Source organism: Notothenia rossii (assembly GCF_949606895.1).
Source record: "Notothenia rossii genome assembly, chromosome: 4".
Classification (NCBI taxonomy): domain Eukaryota; kingdom Metazoa; phylum Chordata; class Actinopteri; order Perciformes; family Nototheniidae; genus Notothenia; species Notothenia rossii.
The window spans coordinates 93,908,970-93,923,249 of record NC_136902.1 but is presented as its reverse complement, the minus strand read 5'-3'; the positions used below and the strand labels follow the sequence as shown (position 1 = coordinate 93,923,249).

The following is a 14,280-nucleotide window of genomic DNA, read 5'->3' as shown; positions in this document are numbered from 1 at the left end:
TCTGATTGTGAGTGTGTGCATTCGCGTGTGTGTGGGGGGGGGGGCAGAGCTAAGCCCTTCAGAAACAGAGCGGAGGGAGAATGTGAATACGCAAGGCTATATATATATTTTTCTTTTGTTTTGCTAGTGTGTGTGAGATCCTGGTGACTGTGCTCACGTGAACAGCGAGGTTGAGGCTGTGTCATGTGCCCGTGAGTAATAAATGCCCACACTGGGTTGTATTTTGGACGTTCTGCCTCTGCCTCCTTGCTTGGTTGGGCCGCTCAACGGTCAGCTTCACAGGCAGTATGAGGGAGTTTCACCGCTGGAAAAAGGACTGGGAGTCAACCATTTCAATGCACTTCTGAAGTTCCTGAAGGAGCAAGAAGAAATTCTAGAGAGCTTGGAACAACTGAAAATAACAGCGAAATCTGAGAAAATGGAAAAGCCGCAAAAAAGGTTGGAGAGAAAGTATGCCTACACAAAAGCCACCAGAAGGGACACTCCAGAAGGTGAGCGCGTCGTGTGTGGAGAGGAGAAACACCATAACAAGTTATTATTCTGCAAGAAGTTCAAGGGGTTTGGCTTGGCTGAGAGAAAGACTGCTGTGAAGAAGGTAGGAGCATGCCGCGTTTGTCTTGGATGTCACGACGTGGTAGAAGACAAGTCCCTCTGCAACAGGGAAGACTGTCAAGAGGGGACCTCCTCTGACCACCACTACCTCCTCTGTCCAAAATGGGAACAGCTGCCAAAGGGGAAACTTTGAAAAGGCAGCGAGAGGGTAAGGGAGCTAACAGAAGAACAAAAGCTAGCCTTGTCCAAATGTTCCCCAGAGGCGGCGGCGGAGATCAAGAAAGCTTTCAGTAACAGCAACAAGACTTCAGTGACAAGGAGCGCTAGGAAGGATGAAGGTGGACTTCTGGAGAAGAATAGACCGACCGAGCACCCTGTCATCATGATGCTGTTGGAAGTCACTGCCAACGCGGGGCAGAAGATCGGAGCTCTGATTGACCTCACATCAGACACCAACTACATCACTCATGTAGCGGCTGACAGTCTCGGTCTGAGCAGAGAAGAAGTCACTCTGGTCGTGCATGGAGTTGGAGGAATGACCGCAACAGTCAAGACGAAGAGGTATCTCCTGCGAGTAAGAGTCAAGACCCCCAAAGGTACTGTGAGGGCTCACAAGCTGGTTTGTTATGGCCTAGAGGAGATCGCTAAAGTGCATCGGAGCGTCAGACCTGAACAGCTAAAGAGGTTCTTTCCAGAGGTTGCAACGGACGAACTGAAGAGACCAGACCATGTTGAATTTCTCATCAGTCACAGAGACTGAGGATAGTTGGAGACCTCGTCTTCTGGGAGGGCCCCCTGGGTAAAACTGTGGGCGGAGCACATCCCAGTCTGTTCGAGAATGTAAAAGTGACTATGCACCTGTCCGAGACGCACTTCGCTCGCTCGATGAGGACAGCTGCTGTGGAGTACAGAGAAGTAGTCGAGAATGCTGAGATCCTGAGGGAAGAAGAGACCAATAGTCTGACTCAGGAAGTAAAGGCGGGGACCAGGGACACAACTGCAACAAGGAGAGAAGTTCTCGAGTGGTGGAAGTGGGACAGCATCGGTGCAGCCTGTGAACCCAGGTGTGGTGGGTGTCGCTGCGGGACATGCCAGCCAGCAGGAAAGGAAATGACCCTGGCAGAAGAAAGGGAGCTGGAAGTGATTAAAGAGGGGCTGTCCTACATGGCCAAAGATGAACACTGCCTGACTCCGCACTGGGACGCATCTTACCCATGGACCGAGGACCCAGCCTCACTTCCAAACAACAGAAGAGGAGTAGAGGCCACCTTCCTGAAAACAGAGAAGCAGCTCAGGAAGGAAACTGAGTGGCAGTCCGCCTACAAAGTCAGATTCACGAGATGGTGGAAAGAGGCGCAGCAGTAAAACTCACCATGGAGATGATAGGCGGCTGGAGAGGACCAGTGTGGTACGTGAGCCACATGGTCACGCCGAAGACCCACTCAGTGACGACACCAGTGAGACTGGTCTGGAACAGCAGTCAACAGTTCAGGAGGGTCAGCATGAACGACCTTCTGCTTAAGGGGACAGATGTGCTGAACCCTATCAGATCGGTCATACTCCGATTCAGGGCCGGAGAGCATGCAGTCCTAGGAGACATCCGAAAGATGTACTACTCAGTCTGGATAAAAGAGCGCAAAGTCCACCTGCACAGGTTCCTCTGGAGAGACACCCCAGAAGAAGACATCGGTGAGTCCTTTGTGAGCCAAAGTCACTCCTCACAATATCAGCGAAGTTCCGCGATGACTGTTTGCCTTGCTAACGTGCATGCTCCTCCAGCTGGTTACCAAAGAGATGAAGAAGAAGAAGAAGAAAAACAAAGTGAGTGATTGTTAGGAAGAGATGTTGGATGAGGAGACTCGTCGTTACCAGCATGAATATCATTGAGAGAGTTTGTGGAGCTCCAGACGAACACAGATCCTCAATTGTTGCTCTGGTTTCAAATGGAGGAAAGAGCCCCCCCTGCTGTTCAATGTTAGCTACAGCAGCTCTCTCTCTCCTCTGTATACAAAGCATGGCAAATAAAGCAATGCATGATTTGATGACTTGTTCTTTTCATGTAAAGTCAATTGACTGATATACTTTTGGAATAAGAAAATGATGCCTTTGAATCTTTAGTTGACAGTTCTGCAGAAAGACTTTGCAGCTCTTGAGGCTTTTGACTGGTTTTTAAACTATGTTTGGTGTAAAAGACGATGTGTAATCATTTGTTCTGATGTTATTGTGTATTCTCCACATATGAGGATGTTCAACCTGCAGCTCAGTTTCTTCAAATCACACTCATCACATGTCCTGCATATAAAAGAGACGCAGCTTTCTGCTGGAAAGTAGAACAAAGAAAAAACTCCATTTCTAGTTTTTTATGAGTTGCATTTATAACTTTTTAGATGTTCATCTTTAGTTGCTTTATTTTGAGACTTGATTGTTGTCGGTTGAGTTCATCTTTTTTCTTCATCATTTGATCATTTGTGCATAAAAAGCTGATGTTTGTGGTGTTTCTTGAACCATGTATGATGATGCCAATGTGCCTGCTATGTATTATTATTTATTTACTATTTATTGAGAATCTCTATGAATTATAGTCAAATGTATACCAGTCTGTGTTCTGTTGCCGCACCGGATCTCCGCCAAATCCAGGATCATCGTCCCCATTTTCGCTCCCGTCTGTATCTCTACCGCTACTTGAATACCGTGGCTCAAACTGGTATGGTTCCACCACGTTAGACTCGCCCGCATGATCTGATTCCACCACACCGGTATCCTCTTCAATAAAATCCTCCTCTACTTGAAAGTGCACCGAGTCTATTGACGACTCACTGTCACTCGATTCTGTCTCCAGAGTCCGACATCAGCCATATAGGTAGTGTATTATTCAAAAAGTGTTCCACTCGTGACGTGCGTGACGTCACTAACCGGCGAGAAAGCTGTTTGGTCCGGAGCGGTCGTGTAACATCGGAAGCCAGCATGGAAAGTTGTAATAAATCACAATTTATAAATACAGCGAGTATATTGTCATTCATGACAAATGATTTCCCATTAATAATAGTATATATTATCCTAATAAGAACAGTGTTGTCCTTCATTTCGTAAGCTCTTTAAGCAATAGCTCACGACAGGCCGTGGTATATGCTCATCATGTCACAGCTAAGGGGCGTGGTTCAGCCCGACGCGAAGCGGAAAAAGGAGGCTTTCTGCCCGTTACTTCTCCGCTGCTTTCTTGTTCCAGTTTGAACTGTATACTGTGTTTCTCATGCGCGGAGGGATACTGACTTGTTGTGAAAAGTAACTTACAATTCTACCCTTGGTATACGCTCAGTATATCACGGCTAAGAACCAATCAGATTGCTTGATTTGACTTGTCCGTTTTATAAATATATATATATAGTAGTAAGAATGATATCATCTACAGTATTTATAATTGTAAATGTATATTGTATGTAGACATACAAAATGTTAATTTAGTTTTTGGAAGAAGGGGTGGTAAACTTCTTCCCACGCCTTGGATGTGTAATCAGGTCATTTGTTTATATATCATTTGTAAGTCAATAATATTTAGTTAATCAATTTGATACTGCTTATGTTTCTACAGTATCATAATTATCTTGTTTAATTTCATTTAAATGTATTCTTTATTTATTTTTTATTGTATTACAGGTTCGAAATAAATCAAATGAAATGTGTCTCTGAAGAGCTGCTTGATTACTCAAAAACAAGTGTGAGTGTGTTCATGCACCTGGCTGCCAAAGATAAACATGCAGTTTGACCAAGAGGCATTTCAGTGCAGAATCACATTTTATTCATTGGGCACAATGAGGATTCTTCACTGGGGTGAGGGTCTGCTGCTCCCTCAGCCACCAGACAACAGCTCCAGCTGCAGTACCCCGGGAAGCCCTCTTCGGAGTAAAAACCCTGCTAGATTCCTCTCCGTCCACTTCCCCGGTAGCCTGTGCCGACGGCCTTATAATGGTCATCACAGTGAAAGCACCTGGACATTTGGTAGGCCTTCCTGAATTCCCTTTGGTGTCCCTCTGTTAAGAGATTCCAGTTGATGACACCTGAAGTCAAATGTCATAAGACAACTAGAGAATGCAATTCCTGAAGAAATTGCTAGTGGGAATGCTTTATGCTGAAATATAACGTGTAAGAAGAAAGTGAATAATCAGGACTATTTGGATGACTGAATGGTTTCCATATGAATGAATATTAAGTTAAAAAGTAGCATGAAACTCCAAATGTATAAATAATGTTAAAGATGTAAGGCTTTGAATGTAGAATGTTATTCGTAGGAAAAGTTGAAAATGCAAAAAGAACTGGTGAAATAGAAACATTTGGCAAATTTTATTTTCAAAAACCAGAACATGGGAAAAAAAACTATAAAACGTTTCAAATCAATTCCTAACAAATTATATTCAGTAAAAACACAAAGTGAAAAGGTGAACAAAAATAAAGTAATTTTTGTGAAAGAACAAGTAAACAGAAACTATTGATACAAATGTTGTAATAAATATTAAAAACATTACTCAAGTGAATAAGTTAAAAACAAACAACATATAGAAACATTTCACATCAATTACTAAAGAAAATAACAATCTGAAGAACAAAAAATCTAAAATACAGAAACTACTCATCTCTTTGGACTCCACTTCCAGAGATAGAGTTACTAACAAAGCACTTATATACTAATAAAGGACTGGCTTATCTAAAGCCAGTTGAGTAGCTCTTGAAATGTTTGGCTCTATGAAACATGATGAACTTATATGATTCTGTTTTCTTCAAGGTTGTGTTTTCCTGGCCGAATGCACTTATTGTGAGTCGCTCTGGATAAAAGCCTCAGCTAAATGAAATGTAATCAATTAAATAAATCAAACAACACGTGAAGAGAAAAAAAACAGCAACTTTTCATCTTAATTAAATAATAGCAGTCAAACCAGAACAAGACAAAAGCAAGCATAAAACAAACAGTTTTACTCTGCATTTCATGCACGGCACATATGTATATTTGAAATGAACAATTAAAATCTCACCCTAAATGTCATGAACCAATAGTATGCTGTCTCTGTATTTTATGAAATCATTAATACCTTGGTTTTTATGTTGTAGTGTTTTTTTCTGAATGTCTGTCACAAACGTTTGGAACGGCCACTAAACCTTAGAAAGGCTCCACCAATCAAGGTGAAGGTTCTGAAAGTGTGCCAGGCCATTTAGAGGATGAGGGCCTTGCCTTCCTGACACCTCCCTCCACCCTGGTGCCAATTCTTGATCCGACCACAGTAGAGATGAAGTCTTCTGGGGGCTGAGGACTCTCTCCAATCAGAAGTTGCTGTAAACAAGATGATACATATCATAATAGAGCAACAACATGTTGAGAAACAATATTGATATGTTTGCCTTAACACACACAGACATGAGCTTATGAGAGAAGTGGAAACTATGCTACAAGGTATAAAAAACCATGAACGCAGTTTCCAGGTTATAAAACAACATTAAATCTACTCATAGTGTCACGGTGTCTGATGCAAATTGGTTGCTTACATTCAATTAGATGAAGCATTGAAGGCTCCTTAAAGAATCCTGAGCTGCACTGCCTCTGATGACTCTGGTCTTGGGTCCATGTGGTTCTGGTTCTGTGGTGCATGGAGAGAACACTGTAACACCAATGGGCAATACATACAATCCACAATGGCTTGTTGTCTGAAAATGCTGTAGCACTAAAGTGGAATGATCTTATAATGTGGGATAGAAAGGCTTTGTTTAATTGGGTATTTAGGCAAAATCAGTCACTTGTTGATAGGAATATTTATTATTATTATTATTTATTATGATGGCTTTAAATGTGAATAGATCATATTTGAAATATTTAGAAAAACACAAGGATAAAATGAAATGCTGAATTGTGAAGTTCAACAGCAGCCATGATGTATAAAGTATGTAAGAAAAATCCTAATTGCACATTCTGAAATAGGAACCAGTATGAGTATGAACCAGTGGAACAAAGTTTCAAATGAAAGAAGAAGCAGCATATTGTAGCTGTATCCATATGAACTAATAACATATCATACCATCAATGGATGAAACATGTGGAAGAAAGTCTGAATTACATTTTACACGTGTGTTTTTGTCCAAGTGTGTTTGAAGCAAAGCTAATTCTGATATACTTCTTTAGGTCAGATGTTTATAGTGATTTGTTTTAATACAATGAATATTTGTTTTATATTCTAAACTGCTGAAGGTGTTCCCAAATCCAAAAGAAGGTGTAGAATAACATGTATTTTGATATGAAAACTTGTCGAAGGCCAAAACATTGGCTGTGGTTTCAGACCTTGAATAAAGAAATGAAGAACATGAGCTAATGATAATGTTTTAACCCCGATTGTAAACCCAACGAGAACTGAGTGAAATGAGTCTGGAAACTGAGCAGCACATTTTCTTCATCTTTTAAAACAGTTAACCACAGTCTAGTGATGTGCTCTTGTTCATTTCAGATTGTCTTTACTCACCCATCAAGCGCAGAGTCTTTGTGTTCTTCTTGTCTATAAGAGGAAGCAAGATGTTAGTCTTCCATCTTTTTATTTCTGTAAGATGTGTTGAACAGCAGATACAACTCCCTGTATTTAGCCTTAACTGTCAATAATGTGCACAAGCTATTTCATATGTAATACTGCACACTTGAGCCAAATGTGTTAATCAATAATGCAACTATTAATCATGTTTAAGTAACAGTTTTACATTAAGGTCAAGAAAACCTAAATTAATTCTAAATCAAATCTAGTTTATTGCTGGCTAGCAGCTGCAACAGTACTTGTGCAGTACAATGAACCTGCAGAGACTGTAAGAGTTAAATAGGTGATGCAAGTTCACTATTAACCTTTGAATTGTAGTGGGGTAGAAAAACAAAGTAGCAAATTATTTAAATAGTTAAGTAAGGTAAAAGTCACTCAATGTTGTACTTAAGTACAGTGCATGATTACATATAGTGAATTACTTAACGTTACGTTACAAAATAGCCTACTACACAAACAGCGCTAGCTGGGAGATCGATCACTTTTATTTGCTAAACTATGCGGTACTATTAAATCCACGTAGATTACTCTCAGACATCACAGCAATGAGGCTGATAAATGAAACCATGTGGATCAAATACTGCATACTGTATAATGTATACATAGGCAGGCAGATAACACATTTTGTTTTTGTTTTTAAGGCCAGGTTCATGTTGTTGGTAATTGTTGTCACGTTTTTACCGTTACGCTTCATTTGGTTGGAATGCAGAAACTGCGGGTAAACGCCTCTGACACGCAGACCAAACGAGTTCCTGTAAGGGTGTGGAACATCTCATCAAAGAAACATGTCGCTCATCCTGTAAAGCACAGATTAAATGTAATATCTTTATCTAGCCTCTCTGAAGAACCAGCACCTTACCGTGGTAGAGAGGTTTGTGTGCCCTGATGAACCTGGGGGCTGTGTTGTCTGGAACCTTGTGTTCCTGGTAGGGTCTCCCATGGCAAATTGGTCTCAGGCAAGGGGCCAGACTAAGATTGGTTCAAAAGACCTCATGAAAGACGACACACGAAGTGAGGATACCCGGCCCGGAGGAAGCCCGGGGTCCCCTTCTGGAGCCAGGCCCAGAAGGAGGACTCGTCGGCGAGCGTCTGGTGGCCGGGCTTGCCACGGAGCCCGGCCGGGCACAGCCCGAAAAGGCAACGTGGGCAACACCTCCGCTTCTCCGTCCCGCGGGCCCACCACCTACGGGAAACAGCAATGGGGTCGGGTGCGCTGCCAGAAGGGTGGCAGTGAAGGCAGAGGGTCTCGACGGACCAGACCCGGGCGACAGAAGCTGGCTTTGGGGACGTGGAACGTCACCTCTCTGGGGGGGAAGGAGTCGGAGCTTGTGCGGGAGGTGGAGCGTTACCAGTTGGATCTGGTTGGGCTCACCTCTACGCACAGCGTCGGCTCTGGAACCTTACTTCTGGATAGGGGTTGGACTCTATTCTTCTCCGGAGTTGCTCAAGGTGTGAGGCGCCGGGCGGGTGTGGGGATACTCACAAGTCCCCGGTTGGGTGCTTCGTTGTTGGAGTCTACCCCAGTGGACGAGAGGGTTGCCTCCCTACGCCTGCGGGTTATGGGGGGGAAAACTCTGACTGTTGTGTGTGCTTATGCACCCAACAGCAGTTCAGAGTATACGGCCTTCTTGGAGACCCTGGAAAGAGTCCTGTATGGGGCTCCTGAAGGGGACTCTTTAATCTTGCTGGGAGACTTCAACGCACATGTGGGCAATGATGGAGACACTTGGAGGGGAGTGATTGGGAGGAACGGCCCCCCTGATCTGAACCGGAGTGGTGGTTTGTTACTGGACTTCTGTGCTAGTCATGGATTGGCCATAACAAACACCATGTTCGAACATAAGGATGCTCATAAGTGTACGTGGTACCAGAGCACCCTAGGCAGAAGGTCCATGATCGATTTGGTTATCGTATCATCGGACCTGAGGCCGTATGTTTTGGACACTCGGGTAAAGAGAGGGGCGGAGTTGTCAACTGATCACCATCTGGTGGTGAGTTGGGTCGAGTGGCGGGGGAAGCCTTTGGATAGACCTGGTAAGCCCAAACGTGTAGTTCGGGTGAACTGGGAACGTCTGGAGGAGGCCCAAGTTCAGGAGGCCTTCAACTCACACCTCCGGCGGAGCTTTTCGGGCATTCCTGTGGAGGTTGGGGACATTGAACCAGAGTGGTCGGTGTTCAAAGCCTCTATTGCCGAAGCCGCGGCGGGGAGCTGTGGTCTCAAGGTCCTAGGTGCCTCAAGGGGCGGTAACCCTCGAACCTCCTGGTGGACACCGGTGGTCAGGGAAGCCGTCCGACTGAAGAAGGAGGCCTTCAGGGATTTGTTATCCCGGGGGACTCCCGAGGCAGTTGCAAGGTACCGACAGGCCCGAAGGGCAGCAGCCTCAGCCGTGGCCGAGGCAAAGCAGCGGGTGTGGGAGAAGTTCGGAGAAGACATGGAAAAAGACTTTCGGGCGGCACCAAAGTTGTTCTGGAAAACTGTCCGACACCTCAGGAGGGGGAAGCAGGGAACCATCCAAGCTGTGTACAGTAAGGATGGGACGTTGTTGACCTCAACTGATGGAGTGTTAGGGCGTTGGAAGGAGCACTTTGAGGAACTCCTGAACCCGACAACTCCGCCCTCTATGTTAGAGGCAGAGCTGGAGTATGAAGGGGGATCGACACCAATCTCCCGGGGGGAGGTCACTGAGGTCGTCAAACAACTTCACAGTGGCAAAGCCCCGGGGGTGGATGAGATCCGCCCAGAAATGCTGAAGGCTCTGGGTGTTGAGGGACTGTCATGGTTGACACGTCTCATCAACGTTGCGTGGAAGTCGGAAACAGTACCGAAGGAGTGGCAGACCGGAGTGGTGGTTCCCCTTTTCAAAAAGGGGGATCAGAGGGTGTGTGCCAATTACCGAGGCATCACACTACTCAGCCTCCCCGGGAAAGTTTACTCTAAGGTACTCGAAAGGAGGGTCAGGCCGATTGTCGAACCTCAGATTGAGGAGGAACAATGCGGATTCCGTCCTGGTCGTGGAACGACGGATCAGCTTTTTACTCTCGCAAGGATCCTGGAGGGTGCCTGGGAGTATGCTTATCCAGTCTACATGTGTTTTGTAGACTTGGAGAAGGCATATGACCGGGTTCCAAGGGAGTCACTGTGGGAGGTGCTGCGGGAGTATGGGGTGAGGGGGTCTCTACTCAGGGCCATCCAATCTCTGTACTCCCAAAGCGAGAGCTGTGTCCGGGTCCTCGGCAGTAAGTCGGACCCATTTCAGGTGAGGGTTGGCCTCCGCCAGGGCTGCGCTTTGTCACCAATCCTGTTTGTAATATACATGGATCGGATTTCGAGGCGTAGTCGTGGGGGAGGGGGTCTGCAGTTCGGTGGACTAAGGATTGCACCACTGCTTTTTGCAGATGATGTGGTTCTGATGGCTTCATCGGTCTGCGACCTTCAGCACTCACTGGATCGGTTCGCAACCGAGTGTGAAGCGGCTGGGATGAGGATCAGCACCTCCAAATCTGAGGCCATGGTTCTCAGCAGGAAACCGATGGACTGTCCACTCCAAGTAGGGAATGAGTCCTTACCCCAAGTGAAGGAGTTCAAGTATCTCGGGGTCTTGTTCTCGAGTGAGGGAACAATGGAGCGTGAGATGGGTCGGAGAATCGGAGCAGCGGGAGCGGTACTGCAGTCTCTTTACCGCACCGTTGTGACGAAAAGGGAGCTGAGCCAAAAGGCAAAGCTCTCTGTCTACCGGGCCATTTTCGTTCCTACCCTCACCTATGGTCATGAAGGATGGGTCATGACCGAAAGAACGAGATCGCGGGTACAAGCGGCCGAGATGGGTTTTCTCCGCAGGGTGGCTGGTGTCTCCCTTAGGGATAAGGTGAGAAGTTCGGTCATCCGGGAGGGACTCGGAGTTGAACCGCTCCTCCTTCGCGTCGAAAGGAGCCAGTTGAGGTGGTTCGGGCACCTAGTTAGGATGCCACCTGGGCGCCTCCCTAGGGAGGTGTTCCAGGCACGTCCAGCTGGGAAGAGACCAAGGGGTAGACCTAGAACCAGATGGAGGGATTATATCTCTTCTCTGGCCTGGGAGCGCCTTGGGATCCCCCAGTCAGAGCTGGTTGATGTGGCCAGGGAAAAGAAAGTTTGGGGCTCTCTGCTGGAACTGCTACCTCCGCGACCCGACCACGGATAAGCGGGAGAAGATGGATGGATGGATGGATCTTTATCTAGCTGTTTTCTTTACCACTTCAAATACTTTTTGCATAAAATGCGGATGCTTGTGTTTTTTTTTAACCATGTATGATGATAAGCGCCTGAAGCTTAGCTCTTTTTAGAGTCACTGTACACATTGTAGATAAGAAAGGTGTCAGTCATAGATTTAAAAGACAAACCTGCTGTTTTTATTCATTATTATTGGATTTGAACAACAAATAGTCGATGTTTTACAGCTATAAAAGTACTAATACCTCACTGTGAAAAGACAACATGCAGGTACAAGTCCTGCATTTAAAACTTTCATGTAAAAGTATTAATTGAGCAGTAAATAGTTGAAGTAAAAGTTACCAACACATCTGGAAATACATGGTTTGAACTGGACAGAACATATAAATATTACTGGAACTAAATATAAAGTATCAGAAAACATAAATACTGAATCACTAATACCTTGAATGTGTAGTTCAGTATTTGAGTGAAAGGTAACAACAGAGGAGGGAAAAGTCCTGCATTGAAACCTTAAAGTATCAGAAAAATGTAGTTAAAGTAAAAGTATTGATTATGCAGTAAAATCTAGTTAGAGTAATCCACACATCTGGAGAAACATGGCTGCTCCATTTGAAGTCTCCTCCAAACGCGTTCAACCAAAGCGACCTTCATCTCCCGGAGTCAGACGACACAGCTGATGGATCCTTCAGCGTATCCCAGAATTCATTGCGCCGGTGTCCAGTGAGTTTTGACGTCCGTCGACTCAGAGGAAAGTACTTTAAAGTAAGTATTGTTTTTTAATTCACTCAAATATTAAACAACACAAACGTCAAACCCAATAAGGGCCTGGGGGCGTACGTTTTTAATAACATAATAAATATGTGATATATGTAATGCTAGCTAGCTAGCTGGAGATGCTGCACTATTCTGTTAGTATTATTAACCTTAGGGGGCACAATCAATTATTTTACTTTAACTGCATTTCACTGATACACTTTACTAAAGCAAGGTTTTGATTGCAGGACTTTTACCTGCAGTATGTTCATAGTAAAGTTTTAGTAATTGTACATGTGTTTATAGTTATTTGAAATCAAAATAATATATAGTTTATAACGGGTGACATCCTGTTTAAATCCAGGAGAGGGCAGTATTGGTACATTGAGGATGTAACCTGCAGTATCAACCCTCATTAGAAAAAGAGTCAAATATAAAACGTGTGTTTAATCTCCAGGAACCGATCAGCTGGAGGAAATACTTTAAATGTAAGTATTCTTTTTAATTTACTCAAATATTTTACAACACCTACGCCAAACTCAAGAGGCCTTAAAGCGTACATCTTCAATACATATAACAAATTTAATAAATAAATAAACGTTTTAATATAAATTCTTTACATTTACATAACCATCTTTTTTATTAACAGATCATCATCGCCTCCATCATGTTTACCTTTACAATAAAAGTGTGAAATACAGACACCTGTTCACCGCTTCTCTCTCAGAGCAACTCCACAAAACAGTAGTATAGTTTATGGATTATCAGAACATTTCAAAGGGGACACAGACACATTGGATTAACTACAGCATCATTGTTATCGTTTTAATGCCATTGAAGACCAGTTTAGACCAGACAAAGACGAAGGTAAGCCATGTTAGCGTTGTGGGCTACCTAGCGCCACTTGTTTTGATAATGTCGCAAGTTTGTATCTTTCAGTGTTGAGGTGGGCACCGTTAGATTCTGTGTCTTTACGATCATAAACGATGTGCAGCTAGGATAAGTAATAAGGGAGCTAGGAGTGATTATCGGTGCAGTAATAGGTTAGCATTTTTCGCTCAGGGGTCATTTAGATGTTTCTTATGAGACTTGTGTTTTGTTTTGGTAAAAATGGTTTGTATCGTCAGTTAGCTGAGATTATTCCCGTTAATCTGGTATAACACATTAATGGGTTCTTAAATATTAAGATCCCCTGAGACACAGTGTCAAAAAAAGTACCCGCCGGGGGGGACCTTGGGGTTTTACAGGTTAAGGGGATTATTTGAATTCACTAATGTTAGGGTGCGCACAACCAAGCAGGGTTTTAGTATTTCTGTTTGTGGGGTGAAGCTCTGGAACAGTTTGAATGAGGAGCTCAGGGGATGTCCTAACGTACGACTGGTTAAAAAAAGGAAGGACATGATTTTTGGAAGATACAGGGATGAAATTGTACCTCATAACTGGGTGTTTACGTTTTATTGATTTATTTGGTTTGTTATTTTATCTTTTCTTGATTACCATTTACCTCTTGTATGTATTTGTTTATTTAGTTATTTGTCGTTATTATGTATTTGTTTTTTTAATAACAAATGTATTTTGGATGTTAGCAAAAGAACTTCACATTACTCACACTCTGATTGTCAAGGGGTAAACAGTATTTCTGGGCCGGGTGACGTCACGGACTGATATGGAAATTGTAGTACCGCCTTTTGGCCACTAGGAATATTTTCCTCAGAGTCCGGAGCACAACCTGGGGTCTTGGTTTGGACACACGGGGGATGTTTACTTCGATTTGCAACTTTGTCATGTACTTTTTTTTTTTTTTTTGGTGGTGGTTTCCATGTGTTTTTCTGATTTAACAACCGTTTTTAGACATTTTAAAACCGTGATGTTACATCTCATAGCTATAAAGCACATGTAATGTGAGCATTGAGAGGCTGCAGCAATGGGTTTGGACACATGGGGGCAGTGCAGCTGCAGAAAACAGACAGACAGACAGACAGACAGACAGACAGACAGACAGACAGACAGACAGACAGACAGACAGACAGACAGACAGACAGACATACAGACAGACAGACAGACAGACAGACAGACAGACAGACACACACACACAGATTGGAACCAAGCAATAGCATTAATTGTTTGTTCTACAAATACAATTTTTACAACAAATAATGTATTCTGATGTAACCCTTTTGTACCTGTCTATAACAGATGTACACA

The 14,280-nt window shown here is 43.9% G+C and overlaps 1 protein-coding gene and 1 long non-coding RNA gene across 3 annotated transcripts in view; both read right to left on the bottom strand.

Annotated features, from left to right (window-relative positions):
- The window catches only part of LOC307037555 (uncharacterized protein), a 44,944-nt gene that overhangs the window by 9,778 nt on the left and 20,886 nt on the right, over window positions 1-14,280 (bottom strand). The window lies entirely within an intron of this gene.
- Window positions 4,549-7,933, bottom strand: LOC307037590. 2 transcript variants are annotated; one of them, XR_013807717.1, is made up of 4 exons: window positions 7,794-7,933; window positions 7,050-7,082; window positions 6,085-6,176; window positions 4,655-5,872 (listed from the first exon to the last, which is right to left on the bottom strand). It is a non-coding gene; the product is annotated as an uncharacterized lncRNA (long non-coding RNA). The 2 variants fall into 2 exon arrangements; XR_013807716.1 differs by lacking the exons at window positions 4,655-5,872; window positions 6,085-6,176 and adding an exon at window positions 4,549-4,607.